The sequence below is a fragment of the Apium graveolens genome, chromosome 3 (genome assembly GCF_009905375.1).
Source record: "Apium graveolens cultivar Ventura chromosome 3, ASM990537v1, whole genome shotgun sequence".
NCBI classification, from domain to species: domain Eukaryota; kingdom Viridiplantae; phylum Streptophyta; class Magnoliopsida; order Apiales; family Apiaceae; genus Apium; species Apium graveolens.
In genome coordinates, this window is record NC_133649.1 from 130,928,082 (window position 1) to 130,940,871 (window position 12,790).

The 12,790-nt window shown below is 39.1% G+C and overlaps 1 non-coding gene across 1 annotated transcript; it reads right to left on the reverse strand.

The window, feature by feature from the left end:
- Positions 1 to 282: 282 nt before the first annotated feature.
- LOC141716351 (small nucleolar RNA R71) lies at positions 283 to 389 on the reverse strand. Its single transcript, XR_012573063.1, has one exon. It is a non-coding gene; the product is annotated as a small nucleolar RNA R71 (small nucleolar RNA).
- Positions 390 to 12,790: the final 12,401 nt, after the last annotated feature.

Consider the following 12,790-nt stretch of genomic DNA (forward strand, 5'->3'; position numbering starts at 1 on the left):
GAGATAAAGTCGAGCACGATTCAGATGATACAGAACTCAGTTCAGTTTGGGGGTTCTCCTACAGAAGACCCAACCATGCACATCAGGGATTTCATCGAGAGTTGTGACATTTTCAAGTTCAATGGGGTGACTGAAGATACTATCAAGCTGCAACTCTTCCCATTCTTTCTGAAGGATAAAGAAAAGTGTTGGTTACATTCTCTACCACCAGGTTCTATCACCAAATGGGAGGATCTTGCTCAAAAGTTTCTCACTAAATTCATTCCTATGGCGAAGACTGCTGCAATCAGGAATGCTCTTACTCAGTTTGCACAGCAAACTGGAGAATCTCTGTGTGAGGCTTGGGGTCGATATAAGGAGATGCTAAGGAAGTACCCACACCATGGCATGCATGATTGGATGATTATAAAATGTTTCTACAATGTTTTGGGCGCACAGTCTAGACCTATGCTAGATGCAGCGTCTGGTGGAGCCTTTTGGGCCAAAAGCTATAATGAAGCTTATGAGTTGATTGAGCTCATGGTAGCTAATGAATACCAGAATCCTACGCAAAGAATGTTGCAAGACATTGTAGTAGGAATTCTGGAAGTGGATACAACTACTGCTATAGCTGCTCAACTTCAAGATTTGACGATGAAAGTGGACTATTTGGCTAATTATGTAGTTAATCAAATCACTAGTGTTTGTGAACTTTGTGCTAGCGCACATGAAACTGAGCAGTGTGCTACTTCTAGCGAATCAGCTAAATTTGTGAGCAACTTTCAGAGATCACAGCAGCAAGCTCCAGGCACTTATCATCCCAATAATCGTAATCATCCCAACTTCAGCTGGAGCAACAATCAGAATGCGGTGCGACAACCTTATCAGCCATACACAGCAAAGCAATATAACCCTCCTGGTTTTCAACAATTGCAATATGCCCCTAGGCAACAACTTCAACTTCAGTAGTTACCGCAAGCTAATGAAAAATATGAATTGGAGGAGTTGAGGCTCATGTGCAAGAGCCGAGCTGTTTCTATCAAGACCTTGGAGAATCAGATTGGGTAGATTTCTAATGCATCACTGAATCATTGACCTGACACGCTTCCAAGCGATACTGAAGTGCCAGGCAAGAAGGAAGCTAAGGAGCATATTAAGAAAATTACATTGAGGTCTGGTAAGGTTGTAAATCCTGAAAAAGCTAAGACTCCAGAATCTGAAGTTGAGGCTGAAGAAGAAGTGTAGAAGGAAGCAGAACTGGAACCAAGGCAGACTACTATTAAGCACACTCCTCCTGAGGGTAATACAGGGGAGAAACAGATCTATCCTCCACCTGATTTTCCTAAAAGGCTACAGAAGAAAAAGCTGGATAAACAGTTTGAGAAGTTTCTGGAGGTGTTCAAGAAACTTCACATCAACATACCTTTCGCTGAAGCTCTTGAACAAATGCCTAGTTATGCGAAGTTTATGAAAGGTATTTTCTCTTGAAAGGTGAAGCTTGATGACTTAGAGACCGTTGCTCTCACGGAGGAATGCAGTGCTGTGCTGCAACAGAAGTTGCCTACAAAGCTTAAAGATCCCGGAAGCTTCACTATTCCATGCATTATTGGAAAGGTGTCATTTGACAAATGCTTATGTGACTTGGGATATTTACCGGATCGAAAGCCTACTTATATGACTTTGCAGTTGGCCGATCGTTCTATTACTTATCCACGAGGCATTATTGAGGATGTTTTGGTCAAGATGGATAAACTCATCTTTCCTGCTGATTTTGTAATTCGTGATTTCGAGGAGGATAAGAAGATTCCCATAATCTTAGGAAGACCGTTCTTGGCAACTGGCCGAACCTTGATTGATGTGCAGAAAGGTGAGCTCACCATGTGAGTGTTGGATCAGGATGTAACTTTTAATGTGTTCAATATGATGAAGTTCCCTACATAAAATGAGGAGTGCTTAAAGGTGGAGATGGTTGATTCTGTGGTTTCTTCAGAAGTTGATCAATTGCTAAGGTCTGATGCCTTAGAAAAGGCCTTGTTGGGGAATTCTGATAGCGAAGATGATGAAGGGGATGAACAGTTGCAATTTCTGAATGCTTCTCCCCGGAAGAGGAAGATGGATATGCCTTTTGAATCTCTTGGAATGGAGGAGCTGAACAAATCCCTAACCGCCTCAAGCCAACTATTGAGGAAGCTCCTACACTTGAGCTTAAACCATTACCTGAACACTTAAGGTATGCTCTTTTAGGTGATGCATCTACTTTGCCTGTTATTATTACATCTGACCTTTCGGGTAGTGATGAGGAAAAACTTTTAAGAATTCTGAGAGAATTCAAATCGGCAATTGGATGGACGATAGAAGATATCAAGGGATTCAGCCCTTCTTATTGTATGCATAAAATTCTGCTAGAGGAAGGTAGCAAGCCTACATTGAGCAACAAAGAAGACTAAATCCTATCATGAAGAAAGTCGTGAAGAAGGAAATTCTTAAGTGGCTGGATGTAGGGATCATCTATCCCATTTCTGACAGTTCGTGGGTGAGTCCAGTTCAGTGTGTACCAAAGAAAAGAGGTATCACAATCGTTGCTAATGAGAAGAATGAGTTCATTCCCACTCGAACAGTCACGGGTGGAGAGTTTGTATGGATTACAAGAAGCTGAACAAGGCCACGAGGAAAGATCACTTCCCTCTGCCATTTATTGATCAGATGCTTGACAGATTGGCTGGGCATGAGTACTACTGTCTTCTGGATGGCTATTCGGGATATAATCAAATTTGCATTGCTCCAGAAGATCAGGAGAAGACTACTTTCACTTGTCCATTTGGTACTTTCACCTTTAGAAGGGTTTCTTTTGGTTTATATGGAGCACCGGCCATATTACATAGATTCATGATGACTATCTTCTCTGACATGATTGGTCAAAATGTGGAGGTGTTCATGGATGATTTCTCTGTGTTTGGCGGTTCATTTGATGAATGCTTGCAGAATCTAGGCGACGCTCTCAAGAGGTGTGTTGAGACCAAACTGGTTCTCAACTGGGAGAAATGTCACTTTAAGGTGCGACAGGGCATTATTCTTGAGCACAAGGTCTCTAGTAAGGGTCTTGAGGTGAATAAAGCCAAAGTAGGGGTCATCAAAAATATTCCCCCACCAATTTCTGTTAAGGGAGTTCACAGTTTTCTTGGTCATGCGGGCTTCTACAAGAGGTTCATCAAGGACTTCTCAAAAATTTCTAAACCTTTATACAATCTTCTGGAGAAAGATGTTCTGTTCAAATTTGATGATGAGTGCTTAGCTGCTATTAGGTTCTTGAAGAAGAGTTTAATCACGGCACCTGTCATAACTGCACCTGATTGGAATGAACCGTTTGAAATGATGTGCGATGCAAGTGACTATGCACTTGGAGCAGTTCTTGGGCAGAGAAAGAACAACATATTTCATGTGGTCTACTATGCTAGTTAGACCCTAAATAGTGCTCAACTGAATTATACTACTACGGAGAAAGAACTTTTGGCTATTGTCTACGGTTTTGAGAAGTTTTGATCTTATCTGCTTGGGACGAAGGTGACAGTTTTCACTGATCACGCTGCAATTCGATATCTCGTCTCGAAGAAGGAATCGAAGCCTAGATTGATTAGATGGGTTCTTTTGCTTCAGGAATTTGAGTTAGAGATCAAAGACAGAAAAGGTACTGAGAATCAAGTTGTTGATCATCTCTCTCGTTTAGAGGATCCAAGTGCAACTTCACTGGATAAGACATTAATAAATGAGTCTTTTCCCGATGAGCAGCTATTTGGAGTGCAAGAGGAAGAACTGTGGTTTGCAAACATTATGAACTACCTTGTGAGTAATATCATGCCTCCCGACTTGTCGTACGCTCAAAGGAAGAAGTTTCTTCATGAGGTGAAGTGGTACATGTGGGATGAGTCATATCTGTTTAGGCAAGGAGCTGACCAAATCATCAGGAGATGTATTCCGTATAGCGAAATGGGGGGAATCTTGCGAGGCTGTCATTCAACTATTTATGGAGGCCAGTACGGTGGAGAGAAGATAGCAGCTCGTGTGCTTCAAGCAGGATTCTTCTGGCCTACATTATTTAAGGATGTGCATCACTTTGTTTTGAAGTGTGATCGATGTTAGTGTGTGGGTAATATGTCCAAAAGGATGCGATGCCTCTTAATGTGCTTCTCGAGGTTGAAGTCTTCGATGTGTGGGGAATAGCCATGGGGCCATTTGTCTCATCTTGCAATGATCTGTATATCTTGTTGGCGGTCGATTATGTGTGGAAATGGGTGGAAGTCAAGGCTCTGCCGACAAATGATTTAAATATGGTGCTTAATTTTCTTCATAAGAAGATATTCACAAGATTTGGAACACCGAGAGTCATAATCAGTGATGAGGGGTCGCATTTTTACAATCGCAAGTTTACTGCTATGATGTAAAGGTATAATGTGAATTATTACATTGCTACGGCTTATCATCCTCTGATGAATGGTCAAGCTAAGGTATCTAACAGAGAGATCAAGCTTATCTCAGAGAAAGTTGTGTGTCCATCAAGGAAAGATTGGTCTTTGAAGCTTGATGAAGCTGTTTGGGCGTATAGAATAGCATACAAGACTCCATTGGGAATGTCGTCGTTCCAGTTAGTTTATGGTAAGGGGTGTCATTTGCCGGTGGAGCTCGAGCATAAAGCGTACTGGGCTTTGAAGAAGTTGAATCTTGATTTTAATGCAGCTGGAAAGAAGAGGATGCTTCAATTGAATGAAATCGACGAGTTTCGACTTCAATATATGAAAACAATAAAATGTATAAGGAGAAAGTCAAGAGGTGGCACGATAGGGGTCTGGTGCTCAAATCATTGGTGCCGGGACAACAAGTTCTATTGTTTAACTATCGTCTCCGTCTTTTTCCTAGAAAATTGAAGTCAAGATGGCCAGGGCCTTTAATAATCAAAATTGTGTTTCTGCATGGAGTTGTGAAGATTTTTGAAAATGATCCAGGCCAAGCATTTAAGGTAAATGGTCAGATATTGAAGCATTACTGTGGTGATACGGCAAACCGCGAGGTGGTTAGTGTCGTTTTATTGTCCGTTTGATCTCGCAATACTACGTTACGCTAACGATGTAAAACAAGCGCTTATTGGGAGGCAACTCAAGTTTGTTGTACATTAGTAGTTAGAGGAATAAGAAAGAAAGGAGAAAAGCATAAAAAAAATAAAAAATAATAAACAATTTCGGGGCCAACTACAGTGGCACGGCGCGCTCGTGCTGAGGAAGCGGGGAGGACGTGCCACTTTTCCAGAAAAAAAACGCGCCCGCGCTGCCTAGCGGGGCGGACGCGCTGAAAAGGCAGAAGCACGACGCGCCCGCACTGAGGTAGTGCGCGGCCGCGCTGCCCCCTGAATCCGAAAAAAAATAATAACAACTAGGAAAAGAGAAAATCGGGGACTTATTCCAAAAATCAATTTCTACCCGAATTTTACTCTTCCACATCCCAAATTTCCCTCTCCAAATCAAACCCATTATTCCCACTATTCCCATAATCAATTCCCACTTCTATTCCATGTCTAATTCTCTTCCAACCTCCTATATATACACAAACTTCTCCATAACTTCTCAAATTCTCAAACACAATACTCTCTCAAACACTTATCTTTTATTCTCTCTTATTCAATCCCAATGGCACCCAAAAGACAGCGAACTCAAGTAAGCAGCAGCACCACTGATTCTTCGAGTGCAGGTGGTGTGAGGCCTAGGTTTTCGACTCCCGAGGCTGAAGCAGAGTATACGAGGCTTCTCTCGAAGCCTATAGTCAAGGAGCGTGGTTTTCTGCCATCAGGGAAAGATGGCAAGTTGTTGGAGATGATCTTGGAGATGGGCTGGGTTACTTTTTACGAGGCACCCACTGCTGTGCCCATGAGTGTGGTTCAGGAGTTTTATGCTAATGCGAAGGCGGAGAAGAATGGTTTCACTGTGGTTAGGGGGATGACGGTGGAGTAAAGTGCAGAATCGATAAGGAGGGTGATTGGTCAGCCCGCGAGGAAGCGCGGTCAGGATATTTTGAACGAAAAGACTCCGGAGGAGTTTGATTTGGATTTGATAGTTGCTACTCTGTGTGTTCCTGAGACTCGCTGTAAGTTTAAGAGGGGCACAACTGATTATTCCACATTCCCTGCTTCATGCATGAATAGGTTTGCACGTGCATGAAATTCGTTTATTTATGCTAACATCATGCCATCTTCTCACATGCATGATGTTAGTGTGGAGCGTGTACGTTTGTTATGGGATATTCTGCAGGGTGACAATGTGGACCTCGGTATGGTTATTCACCAAGGTATTCTGAGATTTTGCGAGGGAGTACTACGGGTTTCATACCCTATTCGTCCATTGTGACGAAGTTGTGTGTGGCAGTTGGTGTTCGTTGGGCCGCACATGAGCAGCTTCAGCTGCCTAGTTCTGCTATTGATAGTTCGAGATTATTGAGTATGGTGGAGTGGTATGGTGGTAAGCCCGATCCCAAGGGGCTTGGTTATTCATATGATCTTCTTTCGGGCAAACGGCCAGCTGATAAGATGTTTGCTGGTGGGTCGACGCATGCCCGTAAAGTGGCATGGAGAGCTCAGTTGGGTGAGGAAGTAGAGCCGTCCCAGTCACGGTAGCCATGGCAAGAACAGGAGGAAGCAGGAGCAGATGTTGGAGTTGTTATGAGCATGGCATAGTATAGGCGTCTAGCAAGGAGGATGGATGCGATGCATGACATCCATAGTCGGTTTGCACGTGATCTCACCCAAGCATTAGGGACTGCTCTCAGAGCCACATGTGTTGATATCCAATGGCCAGTATTTGGTGAGGACTCCGTGTATCCACCTCCAGACACGCCCGGCACTCAACCAGTTGGGGGTGAGGATCCTGATTCGGATTAGGTATGCCTGATTCCTTACTATTACCTTCATTGAGGACAGTGAAAATTTTAAGTTTGGGGGTAGTAGTTGAAGGAATATGTTTTATGTGAGTCGCATATAGTTGCACATTCATGATAGTTTAGTTCATATAGTTGCATATAATATATTTTGTGTGAGTCACATATAGTTGCACATTCATGGTAGTTTAGTTCATATAGTTGCATATTTGCCATGTAGTAGTTTTTTTTATTTTTGTAGTTTTTTATGATAGTTTGTTCATATAGTTTCATGCATTTGCATAATAACATGATCCCGTAGATGATTTATCCGATTGATTTCTGATATTGATGATAGTGTAGTGATGTCGTATTTAGTGATGTTAAGTCTTATCGAATTGATTTGCATGCTAGAGACAATTATATTTCACTAAGTATTATAGGTTGCTTGAGGGCTAGATCATGGTCATGGTTTATTTTTTTGTTGAGGTTTAATCGCTTGTTTATATTTAGAATTTAGGATATTCTTTTAATAATAAATCAACATGGATATTTAAAAATTGGAAAAAATTGGATTTCATTGCTAGTTGTTGTGGCTAGGTGTCAAATGGCTAGTAGCCAGCTCATTTTATATGAGTAGTCTAGGGTTGAACGAGATGGAGCGAAACACACTCGTTCAGAAATTTGTAAAAAAAATGAAAAAATAATAAAAAGAAAAAAATAAGTGTTATGTATAATTAATCACGAGTGGGCTCTTTAGTACTCGAGTTATTAAGTTCTTAGGGGACTTTGTGCCTAGTGACCTAAGGCTTTTATAGTCTGGGATCCGCTAACCTAATGCTCGCTACATGGGTGCTACTGTTTAAGTCTTTTGTGGACCTCACTCATTGTACGGTCAAATAAGCATATTTATGTTGTTTATGTGTTATGAAAAAAGCGTGAATCCATACAAAACTCCAATATAAGAATTGAAGTGTTATAAGTTATTTTGAGTCTAGCTTTTATTTTATCTATAACCTTGCGATTATTTTGATGAGTAAGTGTGCAATGAGTATTGATCTAGTTGTGATGGTATATCTGTAAGCATTTGCACACACGCACGTCTCTGGTTTGTAAGTTGATTTGTGGGGTTTGATTGATCTTTATGCTAATAATTGTATTTGTTGAGATGTCGCTTGTTGAGTGGTTTAGTTATTCTATGGGGGTTGTTGCATTCATATAGTTTGCATTCATGCATTTTTATTTCTTGTTCTTTGACTCTATTTATGCTTGAGGACAAGCATCGATTCAAGTTTGGGGGTTTGTTGAGTGGCATTTATGGCAATTTATAACGCTCCATTAAACTTTGGATTGGTGTATTTCTACTCAAGTTGTTGGTGTTTTAATGTGTTTTCTAGTGTTTTTGCATTTCAGGCATTAATCTGGAATTCAAGTGAATTGTCATATTTGATGCTGACATGGTGTTAGGTAGGTGTCCAAGGAATAAAGGCTCGTGAAGACCAACTCATTACAGCAAGAAAAGAAGGCAATTTCAGTTTTTCCAGAAGACCCCCGCGCTGTGCTAGCGTGCGGCCGCGCCAGAAAAGCAGAATGCCAGCGTGCCCGTGCTGGTAAAGCGCGCGGCCGCGTGTTGAGTGGAATTTATGACACTTTATTACGCTCCATAAAGCTTTGAATTGGTGTAAATGTACTCAAGTTGTTGGTGTTTTAATGTGTTTGCTAGTGTTTTTGAATTTTGAGGCATTATCCAGGTAATCAGGAGAATTAGCCTTGTTTTAGTGCTTATTTGGTGTTAGGAAGGTGTTGGAATAAAATCTCTTGAAAAGTCGGCTCAAATCAGCAAGGAAAAAGAAGAATTCAGTTTTTTATGCAGGAGGTGTAACACCCCCAAATCCAGGGTCGGGGATCCGGGTTGTCACGACTTCCATTTCCCTTAATAATACTTAATCTTAATAAACAACCAACTACTGTGTACTGTGACCCCACAATACACACACACACACCACAAGTTATAGTCTCAGAGATGAATATCAAAAATAAAACAAGTCATTTTATCCCATAATTATAAGTCATTACACCTCAAAAGGATTTCTGAATAAATTTACATATTCTTTGCCATTATTACAATTCATAAATATACATAAGTCTGGTACATCAACAGTTAAAACCCTAGCCTATTGGTAGATCGTACCTCAGCTACAACGACATCAACGCCTACAGGAAACTGCAGAACGTTTCCAATCCTCTTGCGAATTGGGAGCTTGGTCATATTCATCTTGTCTATCTGTTGTTTTATGATGAAAAAAGAAAGCAAGGGTGAGCAATAAGCCCACCGAAATAATATGTATAATAATTAACAATATATGAGCATTCTCATAGTACTGATAAAAGTCTTAGTCAAGAAGAAATTAACCAAGTTTGATATCTTAACGCGACCAAGTCGCAAAATATTCAGTATATATATATATATATATATATATATATATACTTTTCAAAATCTTGGAAGTCCTCTTCCATGCATAATATACACAGAGTTCCAGTTTATAACTGTATAAAAATATCGTTGCAAGGTGATCTCATATATCTAACCTTGTCTCAACATTTTTCTGAAAATCTTTGTCATACATAAGATAATCATTAACCAGATATAAGTTGAAAAGATGAAGTTACAAGATACTCCAACATACTTATATCTTTTCCGAATACTACTTGAACTACCACCTTTCAAGGTATAATCAGTTTCAAAAGTTCATCACATAGATGAGACTACAAGATAAGACTTGAATAGATTCAATTTTTGAAATATCATTATAAAGAATGAAGTTACGAGATACTTCATTAAGTCCCTTTATATATAAACCTATATATATACATTTCATACACTCTTCTGCTATGGAAGTATAAGCAGAGTTGTCATTCCCAAGAATTTTAGAAAGAAGAAACTTTGGCATAAACCTGATATCTTGCTTATCAGGCAAAGATACCAAGTCACCTTTTTTACTAGTAGATGGATGAATTCCCCACTGGTCATCACCCTGGCCGCATTAGGACCTATGCTGGACTGCCACTCAGCCACCTACGCATTGATGGACTTCCATTGAGCCAATTACACTTTCATGGACGCCCACTGAGCCCATGTTGCTTATGCCAACTCAAATAGATGGACTTATTTCCCGAACGTTGGGCAAGTAATCAAAATGTTTTCTAAAAACAGCAACCTCATTGCGAATATAAAATACACCACAGAGCCGGTTCCCTCAGGTTTTGAGCGAGTATTTAAATCCCCTTCGAAAGGAAGATCTTAATTTGAAAATGAGTTTTGGGATCCGCTCTAACTTTTAAAATCATTTCGAAGACTTGAAAACATTTTATAGAATGTTTAGAGTAATGATGATTTAATAAAATAAATCATTCCCGATATGTTAGAAAATATCTGAATATTATTATTTAAATAATATTCCCATAAAGGATAATCTCTTAAAATCATAGAAGTAGAAGTTTTAAAACTCATACTTGAAATGAATAATAAATAACCAAAGATATACTTATACGAAAGTACGATCTTTATTTGAATAATCGAAAATAAGTTTGATTATTATTCAAAACTATCGAATATACCTTATTCGATTAATAGTTATAGAAAACTATATATATATATAAATAAATATATTATACTCGGGAACATCGACTCCCGGTTTAGAAAAATGCTCACCTTCGGGTCCCCTATACTAAGGGTATACACAACTACTGCTTATCTCTAGCATAGGTATTATGCAGTTTATAAGCATCTGAATTGATGATAGAATATCAAGATTACGAAATAGGCATGCATATATATCATATCAACATGCTCCAATATATCGCCAGATTTTCTAATAACAGTCATGCACTTATCACAAGATAATGCATTAATATATTTACATCACAACAACAGTATAACGGATAGAAAACTTGCATGAGCGTTTTGGGGTAGACTTAAGCTTAGAGTGGGTCCGGTAACCTATGAACTACAACATAAGTCGGAATTAGACCATGGTCCCTTAAGAAACTAGTCAAAACTCACTCATACCCTAACGGTCGCTTATACGCTTAACGATTTGCATTAATCACTTGTGCACCCTCGGTTCCACCAATTTTGATAAATTAACCGTTACGAATTTTAAGGCGACTCTTTCGCGAGTACTCTACCAACTGACCTATTAACCTTACATAATTGTTTCATACTCCAATTAGTCATTTAAGGACCTTAACCAAGGTTTCAAAGTAAGGCGAGGGGTAATGGTTCGTTCGTGAAATGCCGTTACTTAAAACAGTCGTTTCTCTAAACCGTACATCGGATTCAAGAGAACCACATACCAAAATGAAGCTTACAACACGATCTATCTAAACATCACAAAGTTATAGATTAAACAGTTAGCTCTCTATTCCGGACACTAAGAACAAGCAGTTGTATGAAAGTGGCCATTACGACGGCTATGTTTACGCGATTACCAAGTTTTAAACCACTCCAAACAATCACAAATCAACTCACAACCATCAATACAACCAACCTTCATTCAAACCTTACTACATCAGTCCATAACCTCATGATTATCCAACTTATTCAATCACAAACAAGAGCTACTAACTATACTTAAGGTTCATTAACTATAAACAAGATTCAATCATCAAAATCACTACAAACCCAACCAAACTTTAAGCAAACAAGCATCATGCTTCTCATATACTATATCAACCAAAACCATTCCTAAATACTCAAAAGTAAAGCAAGGGTTTGAAGTTTATACCTTCTGGAAGCTTCCTTACACAACACAAGAGCTTTGAATGCCTAATAGAACCTTGTCCTACCTTAAACTTTCATAAAAATCAAGAAAACTAAAGTTATTTCTTGAAAGTTACTATTCACCATATACTTCCTTGATTTATTGGAAGAGATTCAAGAGGAATTGGAAGCTTAAACTCCTAGGATATACTTATCTAATCATCAAGAATCTAAGGAATTTACCTTGGATTTGTTTATGAAGTGAAGCTTGGATTCTTGAAATTTTTTTCTTCCTTGGAATGAAGAAGCCGAGAGCAAATAACAAAGTCAACTCCCCTTCTTTTTGTTTTATGAAATTATGCTTGGTTGCTTCTCTTTTTTGTTTTAGCAATTGATTAATCTTTTTACCGTGGTTAATTTTGCATGGCCCAAAATCAACCAACAAAATAAAACCCCTTTGTCATGCTTATGTCATCAAGCTTGTGTCATCTTTTTAACACTTGTCTTTCCTTTGTGGTGTGATGACATCATCACCCACTAACCTCTTTGATTAACTCTTAATTGCTTGGCTAATGACCGCTTATTTGTTATACGTTTCGCTTAATTTCGTTCTCATTTGTCGTTTGAGGGATCATATCCGGGATCTTATTACTTGGGTTCCCCTAAACCTTTCTCAATATTTTATATTCCTTTTATGATCCTCTCTTATAATCCTTGAATTTAAATCCTTTTAATCATGTTACCTTATACTCAATTCTTTCGGTATCTGGTGGATTTTCGGGAAAAATCAAAGTGTTCGAATTTGGATTCTGACGATTTTTACATACACTTATATACCATATAGAGTACTAATAAGATCTCAGAATATCAATAAAAGAACTCCTACATAGTGTGACATGAAAAGTTTTCTTAATTAGCAAAATCACTATTCATAAGAGTTACAAAAAAAGTCCAAAATTTTTGGGGTTATTACAGTCTCCCCTCCTTAAAAGGATTCCATCCCGGAATCAGATAGAAAACAAATGGGGGTACTTTTCTAGCATTGCACTCTCTAGTTCCCAAGTTGACTCCTCCACATTACGATTCTGCCATAGTACTCTGACTAGCTTGATCACTTTGTTCCGAAGCACCTGCTCCTTTTTATCCATAATCTTC